Here is a 6,744-nt window from a genome sequence, read left to right on the forward strand (position 1 = left end):
TGATTTTGTTAGCCTCTCTCAGCTCTCCTGGGAGTCCCACTCTTTCTTCAGTCACAGTGGTCAGAGTACTCTCTGCAGGCAAGCTCTCCTTTTTCAGGGAAGGTGCCCAGAAGTCTGGAGCTCATATCCACCTCCTGAATCCCAGGATCAGAGCCCTCCCTTGAGGCAGACTCTTCTCTGACAAGGAAGGTGCCCAGGTGTCTGGGTCTCAACTCTGCTTCCTGGCTAAGGGTGAAGACCGGACGGGACCCTGTCCAAGAAGCTTTGTTGCTTTTTCTGCCCATGTGCTCTCCTGAGTAGACTGGTCTTATTGATCCCAAGATCCTGGGTGTTCTAGGGTACCTGCTGTGTGGAGCATCCTCTGTGGACCTTAGAACCCTCCTCAGAGTTCGTGCCCAAATCAATATTTCAAATTCAATTGGGCTAAATTCTAGTCTACAGAAAAGACAGAACTTTATTCTGAGACTGATAATTTGCAAAAACAAACTTTGATGATGCCAGAACCACTGAATATGACTGTACAAAGCTCATCTTCAGCAACTCTGAATTTGAATCTAGAGTAATATTTGCATATATCAAGTTAATATTAATTAGCTATACCGTCTTTCATTTGCAATGTTTGAGCTAGAGACATTATACAAAAAGTATACAATTAAATTCATGTTTGGAATACTATTTGCCTATACATAATGGAGCTTCTATTGGAAATATTCTATCTGTACATGTAGATTAAATGCATGATATAGTATTTGAAGGTTATATAGAATTTTTATATGACTGTGGGACTCTTTGAAATGTTTACAACGACAAATATGATATTCAAATAATGAGAAGAAATAGCTCACATAATAAGTAATGTCCCCAAATGTAAACTTAGATGGAACAATATTTGAGGTGACTATTTGAGGTATAAAGTAATAAGCCTTGTCAATAATTTTGATTGACCTTGAGCTGTGACAACATTTTTAAGCTGTACATTTCAAAACTTTTTAATTTCTAGTTAAGATTTCATTTTCTCACTAGTGTTACTAAAATATTCAGATGATAGAAAGTTGGTTGCAAGTTGATTAACATAGTATTTAGCATTGCAAGGAGTTTAATAACTCTTTAAAGATCTTTTTCTTGGGGCTTTGCCACAGCATCTGGGGGGAGCTTTCTTGGTTCCAGGATTCCACCAAGACTACTCTGCGAAGGTGAGAGTGTGGAGCAGAGACTAACAGCTTCTGAGACAGGCAGAAGCCACAGAGCTTCTAGGACAAACCACATTTCCGGCTCCAGACATCCAGGCACCTTCCATTCCAGAGGAGAGGTGTCTTCCCTGCCCAGGAGGGCTTTGCAACAGCATCTCAGAGAGCCATCTTGGTTCTGGATTTCCACCTAGACAAGTCTGAGCAGGTGAGAGTGTGGAATGCAGAAGCTACACAGAAATTGGGACAAGCCCAGTTTCTGGCCTTCATCTTCTGCCAGGAGGCGGGTCTGAACGCCAGATATCTGTCCACCTTCACTGCAAGAGGAGAGCTTGCCTGCTCTAACCATTGAAACTCAGGAGAGAGCTAATCTTCCAGGTCCGCTAGTGGAGGCTAATGGAATCAAGAGAGGAACAAACTCTAACCAGAGACAACTATAACAACTAACTCCAGAGATTACCAGATGGCAAAAGGCAAACTCGAAACTCTTACTAAAAGAAACCAAGACCCCTTGCCATCATCAGAAATCAGCATTCCCACCTCAGCTGTCCTGGGCACCCAAAACACCCGAAAAGTGAGACCCGGATTTAAAAGCATATCTCATGATGATGGTAGAGGACATCAAGAAGGACTCTAAAAATTCACTTCAAGAAATATAGGAGAGCTCTCTCCGCCCCGGGTCGCAGCCGTCAGTGTTGCGTTTGGGCTCAGCAAGCCTGAAGCAGAAAAAAGAAAAAGCCTAAAAAAATTACAAAAGCCTCAAAAACCTTAAAAAAAAGAAAAGAGAAGAAAAGAAGAGGGAAAAAAAAGCAAAAGGAAAAAAAAGAAGAAAAAGAACCAGACAGTGACTTGTGCTGGGAGCCTGCGGGGAAGTGACTTTCACAGCTTCCGGCCTGTCTGTTCGTCTGCGTCTGTCTGTCCATCCGGTGGTGAGCCATCCCCCTTGGCCTGGCCCGCCCCTGCACGCCTCTGTGCCGCGTGGCAGCCCCGCGCCCCGGCTGGCCGCACCACGTGTCCGCGCTGCCCTTCGCCAGCACCCGCAAAGATTTGGTTTCCCCCTTCCCGGGCTGCTGTAACTGTAAACCGCCAGGAGACCGGGGCCTATATTTATCGTGAAACGCGTGTTCCCAAGGCGGCCGTGAGCTCAGCATCTGATTGCCTCTTGAAAAATTTTTGCCCCCTTTATGAGGGGATTTCCTACTTTAATTTTTATTTTTTAAGCCTCAAGCCAGGACAGCTGGAGAGTACAAACTCCAGGAGCAGGCCATATTGTTTTTGAGAGCCTTTTGTCTTGGGGCTTTTGCAGTCCCGTGCAAGTCGTCCCACACTTGGGTCCCGGCTCGGAGCCTCCCTGCTCCAGCCTTCCCAGGCGTCGCTGGTGCCACCTGTGCGCTGCGGCGCGTGCCACAGCTCCTCGGAGCCCCTTTTGTCCTGCAGTAGGCCTTGTTAGAAGTCCTCCTGGCAGGGCTCGGGGTCATGGGGGGTGAGGAGATGAACGCTGCAGCCAGCAGCTACCCCATGGTCTCCTTATACGTGGGCGATTTGCACTCAGACGTCACCGAAGCCATGCTGTATGAAAAGTTCAGCCCTGCAGGGCCTGTGCTGTCCATTCGGGTCTGTTGCGATATGATCACCCGGCGCTCTCTGGGTTATGCCTACGTCAACTTCCAGCAGCCAGCTGATGCTGAGAGAGCCTTGGACACCATGAACTTCGACGTGATAAAGGGAAAGCCGATCCACATCATGTTGTCACAGAGGGATCCCTCTTTGAGAAAGTCTGGGGTGGGAAATGTCTTCATCAAGAACCTGGACAAATCCATAGACAACAAGGCACTGTATGACACTTTCTCTGCCTTTGGAAACATCTTGTCCTGTAAGGTGGTCTGTGATGAGAACGGCTCTAAGGGCTATGCTTTTGTTCACTTCGAGACCCAAGAGGCCGCCGACAAGGCCATCTAGAAGATGAATGGCATGCTTCTCAATGACCGTAAAGTGTTTGTGGGTAGATTCAAGTCTCGCAAAGAGCAGGAAGCGGAGCTTGGAGCCAATGCCAAGGAATTCACCAATGTTTATATCAAAAACTTCGGAGAAGAGGTGGATGATGGGAATCTGAAAGAGCTCTTCAGCCAGTTTGGTAAGACCCTAAGTGTCAAGGTGATGAGAGACTCCAGTGGGAAATCCAAAGGCTTTGGCTTTGTAAGTTACGAGAAACACGAGGATGCCAATAAGGCTGTGGAAGAAATGAATGGAAAAGAAATGAGCGGGAAAGCCATATTTTTAGGCTGTGCACAGAAAAAGGTAGAAAGGCAGGCTGAGCTCAAGCGGAAGTTTGAGCAGCTGAAGCAGGAGAGGATTAGCCGGTACCAGGGGGTGAATCTCTACATTAAGAACTTGGATGACACCATTGATGATGAGAAATTAAGGAAAGAGTTTTCTCCCTTTGGATCAATCACCAGTGCGAAGGTGATGCTAGAAGATGGGAGAAGCAAAGGGTTTGGCTTTGTCTGTTTCTCCTCTCCTGAAGAGGCGACCAAAGCTGTCACCAAGATGAATGGACGCATTGTGGGCTCCAAGCCTCTGTAGGTCGCCCTGGCCCAGAGGAAGGAAGAGCGGAAGGCTCACCTGACTAACCAGTACATGCAGAGTGTAGCGGGGATGAGAGCACTCCCCGCCAGTGCCATCTTAAATCAGTTCCAGCCTGCAGCTGGAGGCTACTTTGTGCCCGCAGTTCCGCAGGCTCAGGGAAGACCCCCATATTACACGCCTAACCAGTTAGCACAGATGAGGCCTAATCCACGCTGGCAGCAAGGCGGGAGACCTCAAGGCTTCCAAGGAATGCCAAGTGCCCTGCGGCAGTCTGGGCCGCGTCCAGCTCTTCGACATCTGGCTCCAACTGGTAATGAGCCGGCCTCTCGTGGCCTTCCTACTACTGCTCAGAGAGTCTGAGTGCCCGGACCGCTTGGCTATGGACTTTGGTGGGGCTGGTGCCGCCCAGCAAGGGCTGACTGACAGCTGCCAGTCTGGAGGCGTCCCTACAGCCTTGCCAAACCTTGCACCTCTGGTCGCAGTTGCTGCCGCCGCTCCCAGGGCTGTGGCTCCATATAAGTACGCCTCCAACGTCCGCAGTCCACACCCTGCAATCCAGCCGCTGCAGGCCCCCCAGCCTGCAGTCCACATCCAGGGTCAGGAGCCCCTGACTGCCTCCATGCTGGCTGCAGCGCCCCCCCAGGAGCAGAAGCAGATGCTGGGGGAGCGTCTGTTCCCGCTTATCCAAACAATGCATTCAAACCTGGCTGGGAAAATCACCGGGATGCTGCTGGAAATTGACAACTCTGAGCTGCTGCACATGCTGGAGTCCCCCGAGTCCCTCCGCTCCAAGGTAGATGAAGCCATGGCAGTCCTGCAGGCTCATCACGCCAAGAAAGAAGCTGCCCAGAAGGTGGGCACTGTTGCTGCTGCTACCTCTTAGACAAGAAAAAAAGAGTCGAAAGCCAAATAACCCCTCATGGCATCCAGCTAAGGTCTGAAGACATCCTAGTTTGTCTGTGGACCTCCACACCAAGAACCAAGTTGCAAATTCAATAGGTCATTTTGTATCAGAAGGTCAATTATGAAGCACCTATAATTTTTCAATTATAAGAATATATTCTCTGGGTTCTGTTGTGACCCAGATGATAACTTTTTTTTTTCTATTGTGGGTTCTGTTTTTTTTTTTTTTCCTCATCCCAGAAATTGGTTTTGATGTACCCAAGACTTAAGTTTCTCAAATAAAGGAAATAAAATCTCCATTAAAAAAAAAAAAAAGAAATACAGGAGAACACTGCTAAAGAGTTACAAGTCCTTAAAGAAAAACAGGAAAATACAAACAGGTAAAAGTCCTTAAAGAAAAACAGGAAAACACATCCAAACAGGTGATGGAAATGAAGAAAACCATACTAGACCTAAAAAGGGAAGTAGACACAATAAAGAAAACCCAAAGTGAGGCAACGCTGGAGATAGAAACCCGAGGAAAGAAATCTAGAACCATAGATAAAAGCATCAACAACAGAATACAAGAGATGGAAGAGAGAATCTCAGGTGCAGAAGATTCCATAGAGAACATCGGCACAACAATCAAGGAAAATGTAAAATGCAAAAAGATCCTAACTCAAAACATCCAAGAAATACAGGACACAATGAGAAGACCAAACCTACGGATAATAGGAGTTGATGAGTATGAATATTTTCAACTTAAAGGGCCAGCAAATATCTTCAACAAAAATAGAAAAGAAAACTTCGAAAACCTAAAGACAGATATGCCCATGAACATACAAGAAGCCAACAGAACTCCAAATAGACTGGATCAGAAAAGAAATTCCTCCAAACACATAATAATCACAACAACAAATACTCTAAATAAAGATAGAATATTAGAAGAAGTAAGGGAAAAAGTCAAGTAACATATAAAGGCAAGACTATTAGAATCACACCAGATTTTTCACCAGAGACAATGAAAGCCAGAAAATCCTGGACAGTAGTTATACAGGCACTAAGAGAACACAAATGACAGCCCAGGCTACTATACCCAGCCAAACTTTCAACTACCTTAGATGGAGAAACCAATGTATTCCAGGACAAAACAAAAATTCACACATTATCTTTCCACAAATCCAGCCCTTCAAAGAATGAAAGAAAATAACCAATACAAGGACTGAGACCATGCCCTAGAAAAAACAAGAAAGTAATCCTTCAATAATCCTAAAAGAAGACAGCTACAAGAACAGAATGCCAACATTAACAAATAATAATAATAATAATAATAGGAAGCAACAATTACTTTTTCTCAGTATCTCTCAATATCAATGGACTCATCTCCCCAATAAAAAGACATAGACTAACGTACCTGCTACACAAACAGGAACCAACATTTTGCTGCTTACAGGAAACCCATCTCAAGGAAAAAGACAGACATTACCTCAGAATGAAAGGCTGGAAAACAACTTTCCAAGCAAATGGTCTGAAGAAACAAGCTGGAGTAGCCATTCTAATATCTAAAAAAATCTACTTTCAACCCAAAGTCATCAAAAAAGACAAGGGAAGGGCACTTCATACACACCAAAGGTAAAATCCTCCAAGATGAACTCTCAATTCTGAATATCTATGCCCCAAATACGAAGGCAGCCATATTCATCAAAGAAACTTTAATAAAGCTCAGAGCACACATTGCACCTCACACAATAATAGTGGGAGACTTCAACACACCACTTTCATCAGTGGAAAGATCATGGAAATAGAAACTAAACAGGGACACAGAGAAACTAACAGAAGTTATGAAACAAATGGATCTAAAAGATATCTACAGAAGATTTTATCCTAAAACAAAAGGATATACCTTCTTCTCAGCACCTCATGGTACCTTCTCCAAAATTGACCATTCTTACAGGTATGAAGTAGAATCTTGGGGTTATTTTGATTTTTATTTTCCTGATTACTAAAGATGTTATGCAGAGACAAAAAAAAAATGGAGCAGAGGCTGAAGAAAAGGCTATCCAACAACATCCCACCTAGGGATCCATGC

The 6,744-nt window shown here is 45.2% G+C and overlaps 1 pseudogene; it reads left to right on the forward strand.

Annotated features, from left to right (window-relative positions):
• Positions 1 to 2,678: 2,678 nt before the first annotated feature.
• On the forward strand, positions 2,679 to 4,907 carry LOC110286952 (polyadenylate-binding protein 4 pseudogene; annotated as a pseudogene).
• The last annotated feature ends 1,837 nt before the right edge of the window (positions 4,908 to 6,744 follow it).

Source organism: Mus caroli, unplaced genomic scaffold (assembly GCF_978045245.1).
Source record: "Mus caroli unplaced genomic scaffold, Mus_caroli_1 scaffold_5, whole genome shotgun sequence".
NCBI classification, from domain to species: Eukaryota; Metazoa; Chordata; class Mammalia; order Rodentia; family Muridae; genus Mus; species Mus caroli.